The sequence below is a fragment of the Geospiza fortis genome, unplaced genomic scaffold (assembly GCF_000277835.1).
Source record: "Geospiza fortis unplaced genomic scaffold, GeoFor_1.0 scaffold112, whole genome shotgun sequence".
NCBI lineage: Eukaryota > Metazoa > Chordata > Aves > Passeriformes > Thraupidae > Geospiza > Geospiza fortis.
In genome coordinates, this window is record NW_005054298.1 from 8,540,650 (window position 1) to 8,561,967 (window position 21,318).

Here is a 21,318-nt window from a genome sequence, read left to right on the forward strand (position 1 = left end):
AGTCATTAAAAATACTTCAACTAATTTTAAAAAAATCAATAAAAAACATGCTTTCAGAATGACTTAATCAAATTATTATGTTTCCAAGCAATGCAGTAGAAATCATATCCAAAGAAATATTATTCTTTTTGTTTGTTTTTTCACTATACACGAAACCAGCAAGGTATCTGTAGGTTTTAACTTAAAAAATAAACACATGAGGAAATCTTTCTGCCACTGATCACACTTTTGCTTCCTAGCGGCAAATGAAAAAAAGAAATAATTTCCCAGTGAGAGGCATTTTGACCTTCTGAACAGCCTCCCATTATAAACATCAGCACTGAGGAAATCAGCAAATTAATCAGGGAGAGTGGAAAATAAACAAGAAGGTGATTCATGAGGAGATTTACGGGGCTGAATTATACATGTATGGGAAAGCAGATTATTGAATCACACAAGCCTTCCGTTACCAGAACTGCCTCATTTCTCAGCTCAGCATCGGAACGGAATCAGTGGCAAGGTGCTGGGCTCACCCGAAAAGTCTTCAAACAAACTCTGATTCTCTGTCAAAGGCCAAAGAGGCCAAACATAATTTCATCCAAACCATCTAAAATTAGATTGCTATTGAGCAGAGGGCAGAGAGGAGTTGTCTTGGCACCAAATTGTTCTTTCAGAGCTTTATTCCTTTGCAACCAGAGATTCGTAATTAAAAAAAAAAAAACCTTCTTCTATCTTTTCTGCAATATTACAGTAATGGAGAATGAGAGTATAGCCACTAGATTTTTAGTACAAGATTCCTGCTGGGAGGCAATATGAAATTGCCCTCTCTCTTTCTCAGTCTCTGCTATGGCTCAAAGCAATCAGCAGCAAAGGGAGTCCAGCCAAGGAGGGGCTGCTGGCAGGCAAATACCAGAACATAATCCCTGGACTTGGTTGGTGTTTGCATAGGCAGCAGAATCTTTGATAAAGACTTCTAAGACCACAGGACAGAAAATATTCATGCACCTCCAAAGTTCCCACCTAAATATTTCCCTTCTATCCTTTCTCTAAAATACTTTTAGAGAAGGAATGAGATAAGTTCCATTTTCTGCTGATCTGAATTCTGTAGGATAAGGTTCCTCAACTGATTAGTTTTAACACAATCTCCACTCTTCAGCTTGGACAAAGAACCTCTTCTTGACTTATCACTGATTAAAATCAATAGTAAAATCCTGCCTGATTTTGCTGAGCGATGGATCAGCTCCCTGAGCTCTGCAGCCTGCAAGGATCTGAAATCGTGACTGTATTTAAACATAAGAGATTTTTTCTTTTGTGCCAGAAGGCAATGTCAGGCACTTTGGGAAGTGTCTTCCAAGTGTCTTGTTCACTCTGGGCTCCCTGCTTGGGGAAGCATATGGCTCAATGTGCTCGAAGCCCTATAAATCTGCATTAGTTTCAAATATATGAATATGAGTCATTAGCCTATGATTTCAGAGTTAATAAAAGAGAACACAAAGTCAACATCACTTCTAAGAATTTCTGAATTTGACATTATTGCATCACTGACCACTCTTAGGACAGCTTTTTCTAGTGAGAAAAACTTCTTTTCAAGTTCCAAAGGACTTTTTTTTTCTTTTGAATCTTCATGGAAAAATACCCAAAATAGCAGCACCATCACTTGAATCTAATTAAAACCATTTGTCAGTAACATATTTTAAAATTCAATGTATAGCCAGCCTTGAAATTAAACTACAATTATCCTGGCCTATGTATAATTGGAATCACAGGGATTGATGAGCATATACAATTGTGACATTTTTTTCCTTCCACCAAAGTTTTTCATTTTAGAGGAGGAAAGAAATAAGTCACAAAATAAAAGTTGTGCATTTCAGAATATGCTAAACTGAAAAGCATCCACAGAGAATAAAGGGGGTTTTGGTATGAAAGAAAGACTTGGCCAAGCCTGGAACTACTTACAAAACTTTTGCTTCTAAACTATTTTCATGACCTGGCTACAAAGATTTGATATTCAGGTGTGTTTGTTTTCTGACACAAGGATTATTGTCTTAAATTTAACTTGAAAGTTCTAGATGTTTAACCACCGACTGAATTAACAAAAGCCATTTATTTCAAGTAAAGAGAAAACACACATTAAGATACAAGAAGGAAATTCCTTCTTTACATGTACCTCCTTTCCACTTTGATTATTCCTTATCTAAAGACAAGAAAAAATAAAAGTGAGATATAATGCCAATGTGGCTTTTCACTACCTTAATGCACCTCCCACTTCAAGCTTTTACCAAAACCTTGCAGCTGTTCCTTGCTTTGTGTTGGGGCACAAAGGACAGAACACATGGAAGAACAATGAGCTTTTACTAAAACTTCTCTCCAACTGTAATTTATTAACTCACCTGACATTTCTTCCATGGTAGATTAGAGGTGAGCAGCAACAGGCTACTCCAGCTGCTCCACATCACCGAAGATGAGCAGAACTAAAAAGGATAAATTACAAAGATCCTGCATCTTAAATCATACTGCTATCACAAAAAGAGATATGGTGTGCAAAGGCAAGAAATAGCTTTTATTAGTTTACCAGGTGTAAGTGGGAAGCAGCAAATATGATTTTGGGTGCAGAATTCTTCCTTTAGACCTTTGAAATACTTTTCCCTAAAAAGAGGTATACCTTCCCCAAAATATATCTGGTTTTTACCAGTAATTCCATCTCATCTAAAATGTTGAATGTTTTGCTCTATTATTTGCTTTACTTATACTTTAAGGTTTGATCATCCTAGTTGCAAAACTGCAATGCTGTGGCAAGACTGAATCCTACATTTGTAGTTTTGCGGCCGGCTGGGGAGGTACCAACAGCCTTTCATCACCCAGAAATAGTTCTCCAACAGTAATTTTAATGCATTTCCAGGCACAAAGAAGCTTCTGGTGACAAGAAAAGAAATCTTCAGATCAGATGTATGAGTAAAGCTCAGGACACTGATTCAGTCATTATGACTGGTTTAATTAATAAGTGCTATGGTGTATCAAGGCTGTGTCTTTTCATGGATTTGTTACCCTTCACTTAACCTGATCCAAAGCTTACATTTTTACTAGCTTTTCATGGACTCTGGGTAAAACTAAATAACTAATTCAATTCAATCAATAAAGAACTTATCCCTCATTGGCATCATATACTTGCTTCCCTTGCTTTCCCTTAGGAGAAGATCCTTTAAAGGCTTGATGCAGACTCAACTCACAGTACATAACTTGTGGATATGCAGATTATCTATGTTTTCACAGCTTTCCCCCATATACATAATAAATGCTGCTTGCATGGTGTGGGCAGAGTTATGCTACTGACAACTTGTCTTTATAATGCTTCTATTTGGTGTAAGGAATCCAAACACTTTTATCAAAGCAAAAGGTGAATAAAACAGGCTCTGGCTGCTAAACTAATCAACAGTGGTTTCCCTTCAACTTTCACTGCCAACTCATTTCCTCCCATGGTCATTATGTTGTTATTTGTACAGCAAAAGCTGCTTCACAGGAGAAGTAGAAGACACTGCTTCTTTTGCCAGGGTCAGTAGGTCATGGGAGGAGCCCATCTCAGACCCTTGAGGATCGACTCACACAAAGGGTCTTTGGGCAGGAATGTTTCCAGGGCCAGAAGAGAAATCAGGCTCTCATTTTCCAATGATCCAAAACGGAAAAGTGACAAATAACACAGGGCAAACAAAAGAAGTACAGCTTTGTAACAACATAATTACACAATTCTCTAGTTTCACTTTGTGTTCAAATACATCAGCTCTTTCTCTACAGTAAAACTGTGATTTAGCAGCCTTCCTGATTAGCCAGCTGCTATACAGCAAGAGCTGTCTGATAATTAAGTCAGTATTAGACTTCAGCCTCTTCCCTTGCTAGCACTGAAGGCCACTGAGGTGGTTTTTCTCTCTGCTGCTACATCAGCTCTGTTCCAGGGCACCCCAGGGCTCCTTTCCCAGCACTGCCTCCATCTCTCACTAGCCCTACAGCAACCTGGGGCATCCCAGGCACCACCTTGGTCTACCTCTTCCCTTGTGCCTCATTCCAAGCCCTGATCTTTTTTCCAGGGAATTGTAATTTACGTATAATGCAAAACTTTAAGAAGAACCTTATTTGATTTCATCTCATTTAGGCAAAGGGAGGAAATAGGCTTTCTGAACTTAAAGGATTTATGATAGGTGCCCAAATCAGCACTTTCACTACAATACTCCTCAAGATCACAAAAGGCAAGGTTTTATTTTATTTTCACTGAAAAGTTTGCATTCATATTGCATTACTTCTTATTTATCAAAGAAAAGCTCCAGAGTGTTTCTGAACCTTATTTACATTAAAATAGCATGATGTCAATCTAATTTGTCTGAATCAGTCTGAACGATGTCAGTCTAATTTGTTAATTTACAATGACATTTACTAAATTGGGCCTTGTGGCTAATTTGGGAAACAGACAAAGTGGCACTTTAACCCCACTTGTCCTCTCCACTGTCCCAGAAATTCTTTCCTCCCTCAGCACGGAAGGGCAAGAAAATTCTGTCTGAACTGTAGAGTTTTGAAACTGAGCAAGAAAGAATCATACTGGACAAAATGTGGGGCAGTAGAGACACCTGAGCTTCAGAAAAATTCACTGTAAAGCAGGGAGTTGAAAACACCATATCCTATTTGCAAACTGTCATGCCCAGTACACAAAACTGTGGTGTAAGGTCTCAGGCTTAAGCCCTGATTGCGAGATGGCAGCACCAAAGGCGTCATTGATGCCACAGGATTAAACCCCAGATTCCTCCTGCAGAGCACTTCCATTTGGGCTAAAACTCACCAGCTACTGCTCTCTCCCACCCAGAAGGGGACGAGAAGCCTTGGCTTTTTCATGCTCAGCCTCACTTGCCACACCTACATCAACATGCTACAGAAAGTTGCCACAGCAGCAATAGCTCACTACAAAATGAGACAAGTTTCCATGTACCTTTTTTTACCCCTAATTCTGTTTAAGCAGGCCCCATTTCAGAACTCTTGTTCATTAATGCATCTGCATAGGTGACCTCATGATTTGAGACAGGACAGCTGGAGGTGAGCACAAAAAGGGTCAAAAGGAGAAAGTTAACAGGTTCTTTGCAAGGCAATGGACATTTTTTTAAAAGTCTGCCAATGTATACCCATTAAATATTTTGTCTGCTTATTATTTTTGTGAGACTGAATAACCAATTCAGTTTTTGGGGTTTGTGATATTGTTCTCTTTGACTTCCTTTGTGCTACACACAGATATGCATGTATATGCAAGTCTTCTATAGATTAGAAGACAATCTGTTGAGATGCCCATCAGGTAAAAATCATTACAATTACCAGTGGAAGGGGATAACACCTAATGCATATGCACATCAATTCCTTCCATTTTATTGCTATTTAAATTCAGTATATTTTCTGCTGATGTATCAACCCATACATATTTCCCTTGTTAGTAGACAAAACTGTAAGGAGAAAGGGTGAGCTGGAGGTGTTCTGCCATTTACATTAATGTCACTAAAATTGCAAATGTTAATATTGTTATTCAGTTTATTGAAAACAGGCTGGAATCTCACCAGTAATTAGGATTTAGTGAAAAGAGGTTTTTAAAACAATACATTTTTTCTCTTGACACCATCTTTCTTTTCTCCACCTCCAGGGAAAACACTGTGTCTATGCCTGACTTTTCTGTCTATCTTTTTTCCATCATAAAAATTTGAGGCAGGACACCCTATGTTGCTTTACTGTGTTTTTGGCTCAAGCCAAATCTAGAAGAGGTGCTAAAAATCTTGATCATTTCTTAACACAATATGAGGATAAAGCCCTCAAAAAAGATAGCCACATAGTAGGAAACAGAGAAATAACTCTAAAAATACAGTAGGAAAAAAAAAGGTGTAAGCAAAAGAAAACATATGCATAGCAAGTGATTTTGCTGCATCATTTTCAGCATAAATGCACAGAGAATCTAAGGAAATTATAGATTCCACTGCAGGCTCCAATGATAAAGAGCTCAAATCTCTCCACCACCTACACAGACTGCAACAAAAGCTGACACAGAAAAAAGACTCGAGTCAGAAAATGAGAAAAGTCTCTTATTTTCTCCAATTCCCACCTGATAACCTTCCTGAAGGTCAGTCCATTCCCACATGAAGATCATTATTCAGCCTCTGCCACCAGACTTGTCCTTAAAAGCAGGATCATATTTATAAGTCTCTCATTAGTTTCTTGATTTGTAACTTAATGCTTTAAAAGAAATGTTTATAAGTATCATGTGTTAGCCAAAACGGGGCCAAGTAGAGCAGTATCCAAAGAATGCTGCACCAATCAGCTGTGCTAATTGCTTCCACCAGCTTGCTGAAGGGCCTCAGCTGAACATAATATGGAAAATACATTTCTCTTTGCACCACTGCAAAAGGATTTCCAACACCTCTCCCTGAACAGCTGAAGCTATTACTGTTCTTATGCCACCATCCCTTGATACAAATGACAGAATGCTTCTCCATTTAGCAGACACTTTTATTTGCTCTTCTCTGCTGTTTCCCCCACAAGTTCTATCTTACTATAACTTTTTGGTTTAGTACCTTTCAGTTTCCTTTTCCAACTGTGCACCATGAAGACTCCTCTATTCTAGTTTCCTGAAAATTATAATTCTTTCTTCTGCTACTTGGCTTTCTACCCTTTGATCCTTTTTTTTTTACTTTCCAAGCAAGCCATCTGACCCTTTCATAGCTCCTCCATGCTTTTTTGCCTCATTCACCCCCTCCTCTTCTTTCTCAATTGCTTTCATCTTAATTCATCTATGTGCTCTGGCTGCCCAGTTCCTCTGCAGCTGAAAATGTAAATTTTTTTCCTAGAGACTGATAAAGCCCAGAAGTCAAAAACTTCATCTTTAATCTTATTTTCTTATTTTCAGTATGGATTCTATAAAATGGATTTGGACTTTCCACTTTACAGTATACTGATGCAGTATTAGGAGAGTTCCAGTTATGTGGTAAAGGGCCAAAGGAATTAAAAGTCAAAGGAAAATTCAGATGCTTTAAATATTTTGCTAATTTTGGTTTTAGTTAAAATTATGTACAGATGTACACAGCACCTCCTTCTTTCATTATGTACTGCTCTTTGCAATTCTCTGGTCTCTTTACATCAGCAATGCCAAAATAGACTGGTTAAAATAGACCAACACAGGAGACGTTTATCCAAACTGGCAGGTTTTGGTGGTGGGCTGGGGATTGACCAAGATGCTCAATAAGAGAAAAGGAGTCAGGAATGTAACATTTGCCAGTGGCCTTTGTCACACAGCCTGAACATGGGTCTCTTCTGTTCCTGGAAACATCTGGACAGATGCAATAGTATGCTGCAGTCTCCTTCCTGATGTGGAGGGATACAGATGTGGGGAGTGAGAAATCCACACATGGTAGAAGAAAGGAGAGACTGAAGGGCAGGGAGAGGTTGCAAGTGTGAGGTGGATTCACAGAACTGGTGTGAATGTCATCTTTTACTCACAGCTTGTTCAATGAACCTCCTTCTTCCATGTCCCAGTGACCCTTCATTCTTTGATTCCAAACTTTCAAAGCCAAGGCCAGAAAGCAAACATGTTTACAGACCAGCATGTCAGAGATGCTGTGCCTTTGCCTGCTGATGGCCTGTAGTTCCTATGGTGCCAATTTGACTTAAGAAAATATGTAGCTGATGAAGAGTGGAGGCTTTTGATGGGATCAGTTGCTATTGCTGTAGCTGGCAACCCATCCCACAATACCTCTTCTTCCTCTTCTCCAGCAAGCATGGAAGTAGCTGCATGGTACATCCAAGGCTGGGCAAGCCCGTGTTCCTTCCCTGTTGCTGCAGCTGAATAGCAGCTTCTCTGCTGGATGCTGGCTGGGTCTTGGAGAGAGGAGAGAGAAAACTGCCCTGACTGCTTTATTTTCTGTTTCTCTTTGAAGCATGGAGTTTACAGGAGAACCAGAGTGGAGGAACGACTGATGGGATACAAATACACTGTGATGAAGAGGCTTCTTCCTGCCACTCATGCAAGCCTAGGGGCCATGAAGTAAGAAAATCCAACAACCAGGTCATAACTGTCCTTTTTCTTTTCCTGCCAAGTGTCAGAGCAGCAGGTGGCTGGAAAGGCTCAGGGGTCATTTAGGATGAGTGACAGCACACTTTGCTTCAGCCATGGCCACATGCCATTCCCATGTCATCCCACCTGCACCAGAGAATTAGGGAATGAAAAATTTGCTGCCTGAAAGACATACCCTACGTAATTTTGCTGTCCTTGGATTGTCAGATTGAATGTCGAAAAACCAAGATCAAACAAGGAACTTACAGTAAATAATTGATTTTGACCTCCCAGGCTTGATGAAAGATGTATCCTTTACACGAGAACACAAATATGTGAATTTCAAAATGTATTCAGCATTCAAACCCCTCCACCTGCATACATACTGCATCCTGCTACAGTCCAAGAGCAGACAATATATGTAAGGCTGGTGTGCAAGGCTATTGTTTCCCTTGGCTATGGCTACAATTAGGGAAATTATAAACATTCATGTCTCCCCTCTCTACAAGGATATGATGATACAAAACCAGCAAGCTCCTCTTCACTGTCGTTCTTCCACATCTCTCATGGACTCCATTTTTTCTGAAAGCCTGGATGCAAACACAGCCTGCCAGCTGACTGGGCTGTTGGCTTTTATTTTTCTGTTTGTCAAATAATCCTGGTGCTCCAACCCATGAAGGATCAGCCTCTCTTCTCTGCTCACCTTCTTATCAAAACATGGATTAAAGGATGAGCAACTAGGAGCAAACTGGGGGAGGAAGGAGTGCAGGCAGAGTTTTCTGAACAGCCACAGTGTGCACATGCATAGTAACCTCCTGTGACTTGCTTCCATCGGTGGTGATGTGGTCACCACACAGCTCTCTCTGGATCCACTCATTAAATTTAACAAGATCATTATCTTTTGTTTTTAGCATGAAATTGCCCAGGCTATGCTAAACCAAGAATTCTTCTCTCTTTTGATGTTAATTAAAGACATTCCTATTAAACAAGGTTTATGAACTATTGTACATAGTAAGAATGTATGGAAGGGAGTAATAGCATGCAAATATGAATTACAACTAAAATCACCTATTATTTGGTCAAACCCCAATAAAAATTGCTTCATCTAATTCTCTCAAGGACTAAATATCTACATTTGCAGTTTCTCCAATTGATTTCATTCATTCTTCACAAGCTTTACTTCTGCTCTTAGCAATCCACAAGAGAAAGTTAATGCGCCTATGTTCTATTGCATTTGCACAAAATGTCTTCAGAGGAGAAACAGAATTAAACATGATGGTTTTATCATTATATTCTGACCTAGTACAACACACAAAATATATTTAAAATTACCTGCCTGTTGAAGCCAATTTAGATAGCAGTAAGTTTAAAAACAAATATGTATATCTAAATTAAAACAATTATGTGTGTACATTCAGGGTGAGTGTTATCAGAAGATTCTCAGATGGTTTCTGTAAATCCTGAAGGTGAGGAAGCCCAGAGATAGCTGTTCATTTCCCAGGTGCTATGGGGAGTCAATAAAAGAGATAAAAGCAGCATTCTGGTTTTAACTTATACCAAGTTCCTGTGCCCTTTTCTTTAAGCAGTGTTTTGCCAACCTGAAGAGCATGAAGTCCAAGTGCTGCTGATGCCTGTCTCTTGCAGATTGTTTACAAGTGTTAGAAACAGTGTTCTCTGTGTCTTCTGTGCAGGGGGAAAAAGAAGCTGGCCTTCTACTCCTTTTTTTTGATGGAGGAATCTTGCTTTCTTTTGTATTCCTCCCACAGAGTTTCCTACAAGGCAGCATGATCCAGCCCTCAGTAATTAAGATGCCCATCCTCTTCCCACAATTTTTAAGTACAAAAGCTAGCTCTGACATCAACAAGAAAGAGAAAGTAATATTATTAGTGTTAATTGGTTAGTAACAAATCTCTCTGGGACATATGAAGCCTAATCACAACTTGAAACAGTTACATAGGGGAACAGATAGCTGAGCATGAGAACTTCATCAAGAATCCTCAGCAAGCCTGAACCAGCTCAGCGCTGACTTCAGCTAGCTAACCCCAATATCCAGTTCACGCTTTGATGAGCAAAAATTTAGCAACACTGTTTAGCTTTGGCATCTGTGGAAGAACTGCTTGAAGGGAGTTTCACTTCCATAAACAGCAGGCTAACTCCCCAGCATTTTCTGACCTTCAAAGATATCTCTGAATGCAATTTTAGACAAAAACATCAGGAACGGAGAAAGACTTTTATGTAGAAATAAAATAACCATTTCTATTTCATTTGTAGACTAAAGTCACATAAACAAGTACTGCCAGCTTCTGGAAGTAATTTCAGATTCACCTCCAGAAATGTTTTTTGGTTTTACTCTTTTTGAGATAACACTTTCCAAGTGCTATTTTGCCTATTAGTAATCAGGTGGGAGATTATTATAACATCTTTTTTCCCCATTCATTTCACTCTTAATCACATTGAACAGTGAAAGTCGATTAACAAATTTCACGACTGTAAATAGTTTTTTTCAGTTTCATCCTGTGGTTCGTGTGCAGAAACACAATCCAAAAAATAAATCTATGTCTATCCCACACCTCCTGAAGTGCCCACTAAGCTCACAACATGAGAGCAGAAGTCACACTCCTCTCTGCAAGAGACCACGTGGGACAGGAAGCAAGACACCAGCGCTCAACCTTGTAAAGGCAGCTCCACCATAACTCAAGAGATGACATTTTGGTGCAAGAAAAAGGCAAAAAAAAAAACCCAAAAAACCAGGAAATAAACTAGGGGAGGTGAGAACTACTGGACTCAGACAGGGGATTTTAGTTATGAGTGAAAGTGAGGAATCCAGTAGGAGACACTGAGCACAGAAACAACTGACTGCAAGTCAGAAAGCTTCTTTATGTGTGGTGACACAGACACAAAGACCAGGGCCATCAGTTTCATCTCTGAGAGTGAAACTGAAAATGAAGCTGTGAATAAGTTATAAGCCCTGGAAAACAAACTAAAGAAAAGGAAAGGGAGAAAATCCAACATCCTGATACAAGTCAAATAAGGGGAGGAAAAATCCAATTTTTTCTCAAAATTCAGGTCAGTCTTTGGACGTCAGATTGTCCCCTGTATGACCAATATATTGGGTCACGTTAGCCTAATTCAGCCCTGAGGGTCCCTGGTTCACCTGAGGCAAGGCATACAGAGCTCACAAGGCAGCCAGTCCCATCATATAACCATAACCACCATTGCAAAACATCTGAGTTTAAAGTCAATATTGGCAATTTAGGCTGTTGGGCTAGGACAGAGAATGCAGCTTTAGAGAAGTTCTCATATATGGCTCCTTTATGTCTCACCATATGGAGAAGCACAGACACAATAGTTCAAGCTTCCCTGGCTTAAGCCAGGGCTAATCCCTCAGGGGTAATCACAATAATTTCTATTAGAAAAGAAAAAACTGTTCTCAAGTCTTTATATTTTCAGCCTTCTCTGCTGTGGGAGTCACGAATTATGCTAACATATTCACTAGCAAGCAGAGTGAGACCACTGAATTAATTTCTCATAAAACAGCAAAGAGTCATAAGATATGAAAAGATCTCCAGTCACTTTCATTACCAGCTTTGGCAAAATAGTAGGCAGTGATTTTTACTTTTTAATTTTGTTTTTTTACATAAAAGAGATATGACACAGATCCTGAGAAATATTTTTTAATTATTTGCCCAAATATTTCAGGAAATATGATGGGCAGGATATCACTGAAAGATTTGCATGGCTGTTCCACAAGTGGGAGTGAAAATGATTGCTTGAGAGATTTAGCTGAGATATACTGAGATATTGAAGATCAAAACCAGACTTTCCAGGTAAAGATTGTGATGGAGCTGGATGAGAAAAATTGAAGGATAATTCCCATCCCATAAAACAGCTTAGGAGAACCTGTGCTTAGAGGATAAATGCTTTTCTGTGACTAAAGTATATTTTACTTCAATAATTGCTTTTCTCAGAGAAGATAATTAAGGTGAAGATGATGATGATATCAATGATTTAATGCTTTTTAATTCTACTGAATAATTTAAGGTAAAGACAACACTTTGCCTTCAAGCCATTACTTGCATCCTTTGATGGAGTCCCAGTGCTAACTAGACACATCTAACACATGTTATTTTCAGTCATTTCCTTATTGTTTCAAGAAGCAGATAATGCTACATTTTCAGCACTATTATGTGGTTTATAAAGGAAATAATCACATGCCTACTATTAAATAAATGGTAAATTCCCTAATAATTTCAAATGTTTGAGGTTAAGGTCCAAAAGGAATAAAAAAATATTTGGAGCTCTGATAAGCTCAGATTCAGAAAGCTCCCAGTGGCTAAACCAAGAACACAGGTCAGCTTCCTAGCTCAGGTAAATGTATTGATTAACAGGGACTTTTATGGATTTACATCAACTGTACAGGGCCCAGCTGAGACTCCATTTTAAATGGATGGTGGTATCTGGCCTAGATCTTATCTAATTCCCTAGAAAGATAATCAAAGCTCATAATTTTCACAGGCAGACATGTCTGGTACCTTTCTTTTTTTCCATTACATCAAGGAATTTATCAAACCTACAAAAATACTACTGAATAATATATATGTATGTAAATTACACAACAAAGGTGTGTTCATTTAATGACCAGGTTTGCAGTGAATCTGTTTCCTCATAACCCCACTGCCATGTTCTGAAGCCAATCCACTGCAGCAGCAAGCCTAACCTGGAATAACCAAGCAGTGTAGAAAGTGTAATACACTGAATTTTTCTTACAACATCTTCTGACAAAACTGATTCATTGTACTGTGATGTTAACATTGAACCAAAATGGTAATTGAAATGTTTGTATTATTAATACCTCCTGATAGGAAGGGAGAATATTTGATATATGAATTGTGTTTTGGCTGCTACATGTAGGTAGATTAAAGGAAGCAGTTTCAAATCCTGAGGACCTAGAGGATGAAAACTAGATTAAAACTTTCCTTAATGTATTTTAACAAATTAGAAAAGCCTTGTGGAAAAAAAGGTAGCTGTTCAATACAGGAACGTGCAACATTCCACAGTGAGTCAGAATTCAGCAGCAATATTCACAACATAAATAACTGCATTTCTTATGCTGTTGCAGACAGTTTTGAGAACTATCATGAAATTCAAGTTCAGCATTAGTTGACAACACTCTGCTGTTGCAAAAGAGAAAAACATTGTACTAAGAAATATAAACAGGGGTAACATTTATAGACAGATGATGTAATCCTCCTGTTATTCTTAGCATTGGTAAGGTCTCAGCTGAAGTGTTTTGTCCCATTTTGGGCATTATATTTCAAGAAAGATGCGTATCAGCTGAAGTTTTCAGATGAGAGTAACTAAAGTTTATGAAACACAACACATAGGCAGGATTGAGCAATTTCAGGATGTTTAGCACAGAATATGGAGTACAACATAGCAATTACCTTCAAATCTTCAAAACACTGCTGCAAAGAAGAAAAAGAAACTATGCCCTCCAAGTTCAGAAAGAATATAAAATAAAACAGTAAGTTTGAATCCATCAGGGAAGATTTAAGACAGGAGCAGGACAAACTTTTTCACAGTGAAGCATTGCAACAGATTGCTCAGTAGGATGGTAACTCCGAGTACACAAGGACCAGCTGCTCCCTCAGTGGTGGATGCCAGGAGCCACGTCCAGTTCCACAACTGGCAGGGCAGAGACCCCCACCCAGGGCCCATCCTACTGCCCCGAGCAAGGAATCAGGGCAGGCCAGGGGAGGCAGCTCCAGACAGCTCCAGACAGCATTATTCTGGTGATGCAGCAGATGCAAGGCCAAGCCAAGAGCCAGCAGCAGACTGGGATCAGGAAGGCACATGGCCAAGCAAGGCGTGGCTGTGGCTTGAGCCTGGCACCCTACGGCATTGCTGGGGCAGGGACTGATGGCCCTGGGCTGGGCTGAATAAAAGTCCCTGGCCCAAGGGCAGGCATGAGAGCTCTTCCAAGGATGGCTGGGCAGAACCCTTAAGGCCACTGATGCCCTCAGGGCTGCAGGCCATGGAATGCCACATGGAAAGGCTGGAGGTCTTCAAGAGCAGGTTCCTGGCAGGATGGGCAGAGACATATCTCTGATCCAGCCTTGCGGCAGAAGAAGATACCTGGTGGCCTCTAGGCTTGCCTTCGTTGTTTTGACATCTCAAGTTTGATGCCAGAGATCTGAATCTCTCTGTTGTACAACTGCTGTGGCCCACAGTGATGTTCCCCAGACATCAGGAAGAATGCCTTGGACAGAATGAAAAGACATCACACCAGAGCTCTAAAGGTCTCAAATCAAAAAGCAACAGATATCTTCCCCACTTCTGGGGCAAATATGTTTAACATTGATAATTTATATCCATAAGCTTCTTATTCTACAGTTACAGTATTAACACTGACTACATTTTTAGTTTGGATGATTTGCTTCCACCTGTATGTCCATAAATATTCTACATGGATAATATAAGTACAAGAGATGGTGAATACTGATCTATTAGCTGTTTCTATACAGTGGAAGGTAGATTATTTCTTCAGCTGTGCTTCCTCTGGCCCTGAAGATTTCTGGTTTTCATACTCAGATCACTTGCTCCTCCAAGTCATATCCCCATTGCCAAAGAAAGAATATGTATGACTAAATGTCCAGTAACAAATATAAAATTATAGCCAGGCCAAGCTCCTACAAAATTAACATCCTTCCAGATGTTACAGAACTAGCTACTTTCTGCACTCACACTGTTAATTTTACCTGTATTTTTATGACTTATAATCATTTATGTGCTTCCACTTTATCCTTCCACTTTATTTATGGAGGTTTTTTTTGCTATAATCTTTTTTAAATGTACCCAACAAATATGTACTTTGGCCACCAAATCAGTCTCTGATGTCACTGATGCTCCCCACATATCACAGCACACCTCAAAAAAAAAGCCTAGATCAAGCCAAAGACAATTATTTTGGGGGATGATATTGGATTACAGAAAATTTTTTCCTCCTTTAAATGAAGGCAAATAGGATGCATTTTTCCTGTGATGCATTTTTAATTTGTGTTTATCCAGATGGAAGGGAGAGATATATTGCCTGTAGCTGGACCGGCTCACAAGTAGGAGGCACTCAATCTCCCAGAAGACTTATCTGAGAGTGCAAGGAATATTGGACATTTTACTGAAAGAACTGAGTGGCTGAAGTTTTTAACCCTGGCATATAACCTGCTCAGAGTTGAAAGTTTATTCATACTTCCATGGTGTCCTGAATGAATATGCTGTATATTGTGATTTTGTGTTGATATTTGTATTGAAAAAGGAGATTGAGGTTTTAACCAGGTAACCACTAAAAGTCAGGAGGAAAAATTTGTTTAGGAATGAGGGAATTACTTTGACTATCTCCTTTCAAGGATCAATGAGGCAAGAATATTTGTAATAGCTTTTTCCTTTCCAGACAATTGACAACAAATTAAGCATTAGGGAAGACAGCTGGAGAGACAGGGACAGAGCTGTAGGCTTCATGTAACAGTTTGCTGCAGCTGTTTCTGCAGGGCTCTGCCTTTGCTGTGAGTGTGATCACAAAACATTTCCCTTGTTTCCAGCATCACTCAGCAGCCAGGTCTGATTGCTGAACCAATATCCTGGTTCTGTCTTGCTATTCCTCACTCACTCTGATTTTGTGTGGCTAATGAAGAAGAGTGAAACAAACTTCTTGTGTCAAAGGAAACATCAGCATCTTTCCACACTACCTCATATTCAGGCAGTCTCTGTCAAAGAAACCCAAGAACATGAGGGGAAGTCAGTACTACAACATGTGTTTTCAGTTACTAAGAAAACCAAAGGGCAGATAATGGGTTTGGATCTAATGGCAATTGATAGTCAATACATATGGAAAGCAAACTGCAGTCTTCTCACATTTCCTCAAGAAACCAGAATTTAAAAGCTTATCACTTAATGCTGACAACACAGGAAATACAGTCATGGGTTTCACCATGGATTCAGAAAAGTACCTACATCCTTCTCACAGCACTCAAATGTGTGACTTCTTCAATTCTTTTAACTATTCAATAGAGAGAGGAAAATGGATTTGTGAATTTCTGTTATCAGTGGAAAACAACCAGGTTACAGTGCTGATGTGACTAGTTAGAGGTATTGGTGTGATTGATTCACTGCTGATCTTAAGAAAGGACCTCTCACTCATCCAATTTAGCCCAGCTGAGTACACATTTACATATATAGTCCCATAATTTCTATGTGGGATCATGAGGAGGATTAACAGAGCACTGGTTATAGCACTGCTTTTATATCAGTATAGCCAGCTTTATTTCCCAGACAAAAACTTTAATTCAGATGAGGTTAGGCCATGCATATGAGCAAGGCAATAGATCACACTGAGATAATCAAAAGTGAATGTGAAGAAAAAAAAAAAAAGTAGAAGAAAAAGGTTTTGAATCAGAATTACAGAACCATTCAGCTTGAAGGAGCCCCTGAGATCACCTGAATGGTCTGGTACAGCTCAAACAGAAGTTAAAGCTTCAAGCAGAAATTTGTGGTTAAAGCTCTGCAGGCTGTTTGCAACACAAGTATATTATTTTTAAGTCTCTTAGATTTTACAACATTCTTATCTATGAATTTTCTCCTAAAACTATAAAAGTTACAGGATTTAACCTTGGCGGGACCAACTTCATTGACCTTTGACCTCAATACTCTCACTGCTAGTTCCAAAACTTGCCTCATGGGAAATTTGGAGAAATGCTCTAATTAGAGATAATTTTGTTCAGATATTTCATTTACTGTTCCTCTATTGCTTCATTTCTTTTCATAACTTAGAACGAAATGAATATCTGAGATATTAATCTGTTGTTAGTTTGTTTTTCCCCTAAACCCATCAGATTCTAGATCTCCTATTAAACTTGCATACTGTGAAAGTTGTCTATGTGGTTTTAAAGAGCAGATTGATGTCACAGTAGATTTTATATTTAGTAGAGCAATAAATAAATAGTGCTTTAGGTAAAAAATACTATTTTCACACACTTCCACTAATAAAACATTACTCTCGTCAGTAAGATTGCCTGAAAAGACAAGTTGTGACAAGGATTCTATGAAATACCAGTGGAATTCTCCTAGTATTCCCTAACCCAATATGTGCCTGGATTTATCGCATGGAAATTCCAAGTCTCTTTTAGGTTCAGCGCAGAGCGAATTTTCATGTGCCCGTGCTGCCATCTCATGGCAGTCAAGCCTCCTGCACCAGTCCTGCGTCAGCGCAGTGTCACCTGCCGCCAGCACCGTGTCACCGGCTGTCTGAGCACTCTGCGTGTGACACCGCCATCAGCCCAGAAAGGCCATAACAGCTCCACTCTTACTGACGTCTCCTACTCAACATCCTTCTGATCTCATCCTGGTGAGAACTTCTCAGGATGAAGAGAATTTAACGAGCTTTACATACAATCCTTCACTTAAATGTGGGCAAACAGACCAAAGCCAAGTTATTTTTCCCGCTCTATATTTACATAATATGAAGAAGAAATTCATTGTTCATAGACACATTAACTCCAAAGACATCAGAAAGTAAAAATGTGGTGGCAAGATTTGTGAACCACTGAGACCATAGGTCTCTCATGCAGCAAGTCCTGCTGCAGCTTTCACTATGCATGATTGAAATTGGAGTGAGACATTGAAAATCTAGTGTAGATAATTTTGAAGCCTCATTTACAATTACACCTCAGTTCAGGGTCCATAATATATCAATTTTAACCTACTCATTATATCTCTATCTATCCAACTGAAACGTTCTCTATTAAACTTCTGCTTCCTCCAATCATATTTTACTGTGGTCAAGACATCCCTTAAGCCTGACTTTGACAAAGAAAAAATCTGTTTTCTGTATGTTGCTTTCTTAGCTACATATTCATTGCTATCCACCTGCTCTTTTCTGTTGGCTCTATGTAGATTGAAGGATAGGTGGATAGACAAAATCTGTTAATTTGCTTTCCATTAGCCAAATTTTAGCTTTATTCCCTAATTCTACATTTACAGGGACTAGGAGAACTACCAAAATAATCTCAAACAATAATGGCTGATATTCTTGGCCTACTTGTCTTATAAAAAGTTCCTTATCTTGTGAAATGCTCCTTTGTTAAGACCACACAACTTTTTTGAAAGCTCAGAGAAAAATTAACCATTAGTTTGTGCTGGGGCTCACTCATGCTTAGGTTAATATTTAATTACATCACTAGAACTTGTTAGTAGTGGTAGCAAGAGACTTTCAGACTTACACTGAGTGTGAACTTGCCTCAGTTTTCCTAGGCAGGTACTGGAAAAGACCTACTTGATTGATTGATTGATTGATTGATTGATGAGTGACTTCTCTCACATTTAATAGCTTCATTTTCTTCACTTTCTCTCCTTCCTGCAACAAACAAGCATTGTTTTACTTTATTTGAAAATTCCTCCCTCAAAGATCTCCACTCCTCAAAAGCTTGTGTTTTGTGTGTATTTGTTCATCATTATTAAACCTATCAGTCTTGTACAGAGTTTTCTGTAAGACCCTGGTGTTTCAACTCACTCTGTAAATAATTTAGAAGAACAAGCTTTTTGTTATTTTCAGTGATGCTTCATGCAATATGGACAGCACCTCAAGCATTAAGATTGCAAATACAACCACATGTATGTTTTAATTATTCATCATCCAGGCAGCTCTTCCTTGGCTAACGATTTGAGTCGTTTCTTCCACATATACTGTGCTTTTATTTATCTCACATTTGCCAGGTTTTTTTTTTCTTCTTTTCTGATTGACATTAGCATTATTTCTACACCAAATAGGGGTGAAATCTAGAAGATTGTCAGTTTTCTTTCACAAAGGCCTCAGCCATATCCAAAACCATGTCCTGGAATTGTTTGAGGAACGTTAGTTATCTGTCAAACGGGAGGAAAAGGTAAAAATGGTTTCACTGAATGGAATTAACTTTTCTCTCTGAAAGATATCTTGATTATAAATATAAGTAACAAGATAATATTATATATGAATGCAGCTCATGGCTTTGAAGCATTTCAGTCGGTTAGACAAAGAAGAATCTCCTTTTATTAATCCAGTTTTATCATAACAACCAGACAGATACAGAGATATTCAGTGATTTCCCACACTGTTTCAATAAAGAAAGCCAGTGTCAGTCAGAAAATGTATCCATCATCTGCTGGGTGAGCATACTCTGCTGCAAACCCTTGCAGTTCTACCGTGACTCTCAAAACAGCTTGTTCTTGTCTTTAAAGAGTGACAAGCTGGAGCTCTGTGACCATGAGAATTTTAATTATTTATGCAATTTTTAATCCTTGTGGTTGCATTTTCTAAAATTATTTATAAGGCAATCTTGCCTGTAGTTTCACGACGGTTCAGTTGGCAAGAATGGGCCCTGATAGCTTTCTGTATTCATTTTCCTCTGCATGAAAAAAATGAAGTGCTGGCTGATCTGTGTGTCTTCAAACCAAAGGATGGGACTGAGGGGGGACTGGGATTTTTATGTTACCTGTTGCTAAACACCTTGGAATAATTCCTCCTTATTTAAATACTGTACCCATGCCTAGCAGTTGAGTAAGAATTAATCCATAAAATTTCCAGAAATTACCTTAAAAAGAAAGTATGCCAATGGCTCTGGCCCTAATTTGGTAGTTGCCACATATCTTTTTGAGGTTTTTCCATCTTTCTCTTTTATCTTTTTAGTTTATATTCCTTCCTTCAGCTGTTCTATTACAGTGACCTTATAATTTTTAATTTTCAATGAGAAGAATTGACGAGGTCTCCAAATTCCTGCCAGGAAAACCTTCTCTTTTTGTTTGGGGTTTTTCTTGACAGGTTGATAAATATATTCACAATATATTTTTAATTCAAGTTTGTCAGAGTTTCAGCGTAAATTTTAACATGGTAATAACAACACAATTTACACATTGGGAGAGCAGAGATGTTGAATATTTATACACACTTCTGCTATAGTAGCCTTAATAGCATAGTAATGCAACCACATTTTCAGCCTGAGTAAATGTAATTGCTTCCAATTCTGTGTGTTCACAAGGTTTATTTCTTCAGCTAATAAAAGCAAGGACACGCAGAATACTGATATGCCAGTGATAAACATGGTGTGTGTTTGTGAGTGTGGAGCTTGAGGCACCACCCCTGATGATCCATGCACACAGGCATTCTCTGGGAATGCCACAGAAGGTTTAACAAGCTGGGAGCCAGCGTGGAGGACCAAGAACTGGTGATGGATACAGCCTGCACACCACCACCCAGCAGCTCCTTTCCCAGTCAGCCTGCTTTACCTTTGTGCCCCTGTGGCACAGGCAGGCCCAGAGGGGCCAGGCAGGACAAGAGGACTGTTATAGATACATATTGACTTTTAGCAAATATTAAAATGGATTCTACATGTGTGATGTTAAAGTAAATTTGTTATAAACATATAGTTTTTATTTCTGTTGTTAATTAAACTTAGACATAGTAGTGAAATAGCTGATATAAGTATGCTTGTGTTGAAATGCCTGCTTGGATGGATAACATCCAATGAACATAGGATTAGGACACCAGCTACAAATGTGCCAACTATCAGCACTCTCTGTCTGAAGATGGTGTTGCCTGGGGCCAAAACTGAAGGTGATGTTTAAAAAGGACCAAAACCGCAACCAAGGAATACACGTGCTCTAAAAACATGGATCCAAGGAGGAGATGTGCTAAACAATTCTTGGAACACGTAAACTAGTTTGGGGAAAATTTTACTTTGGATAAGGCTCTATGAATATGCAACAGGCTGATGTAAGGGAAAAGTATTTAAGGGGTATCTCCAAATATAAGTGTGCTCTTGGTTGAGTGCCAAGACACACCCGGCCCGGCTGTAATAACTTTTGATTTATCTGCGCCTATTGTCTTTTATTAAACTTTTTAAATTTTCACAGGAGAGCGAACGTGTTTTTCACAGTACATAGACCAGAGCAGCGCCAGTGGTGATTCAGGTTGGACATCAACAGGTATTTCTTCACTGACAGGGTGATTAGACATCGGAACGGGCCACCCAGGGATGTGGCGAAGCAGCGGACCCTGGAGGTGTTTAAGGAAAGGCTGAAGGCGGCACAGAATGCCAGGGCCTGGCTGACATGGTGGTGTTCGCTCACAGGCTGGACTCGATGAGCAGGGAGATCTCTTCCAAGCTGATTCTGTGACTCTGTGACCACTCACCTGCAGGGCTCGGTTTTCCGCTTATTTCACGAGCGCACAGAGCCCCTGTGCTGGGGGAGCA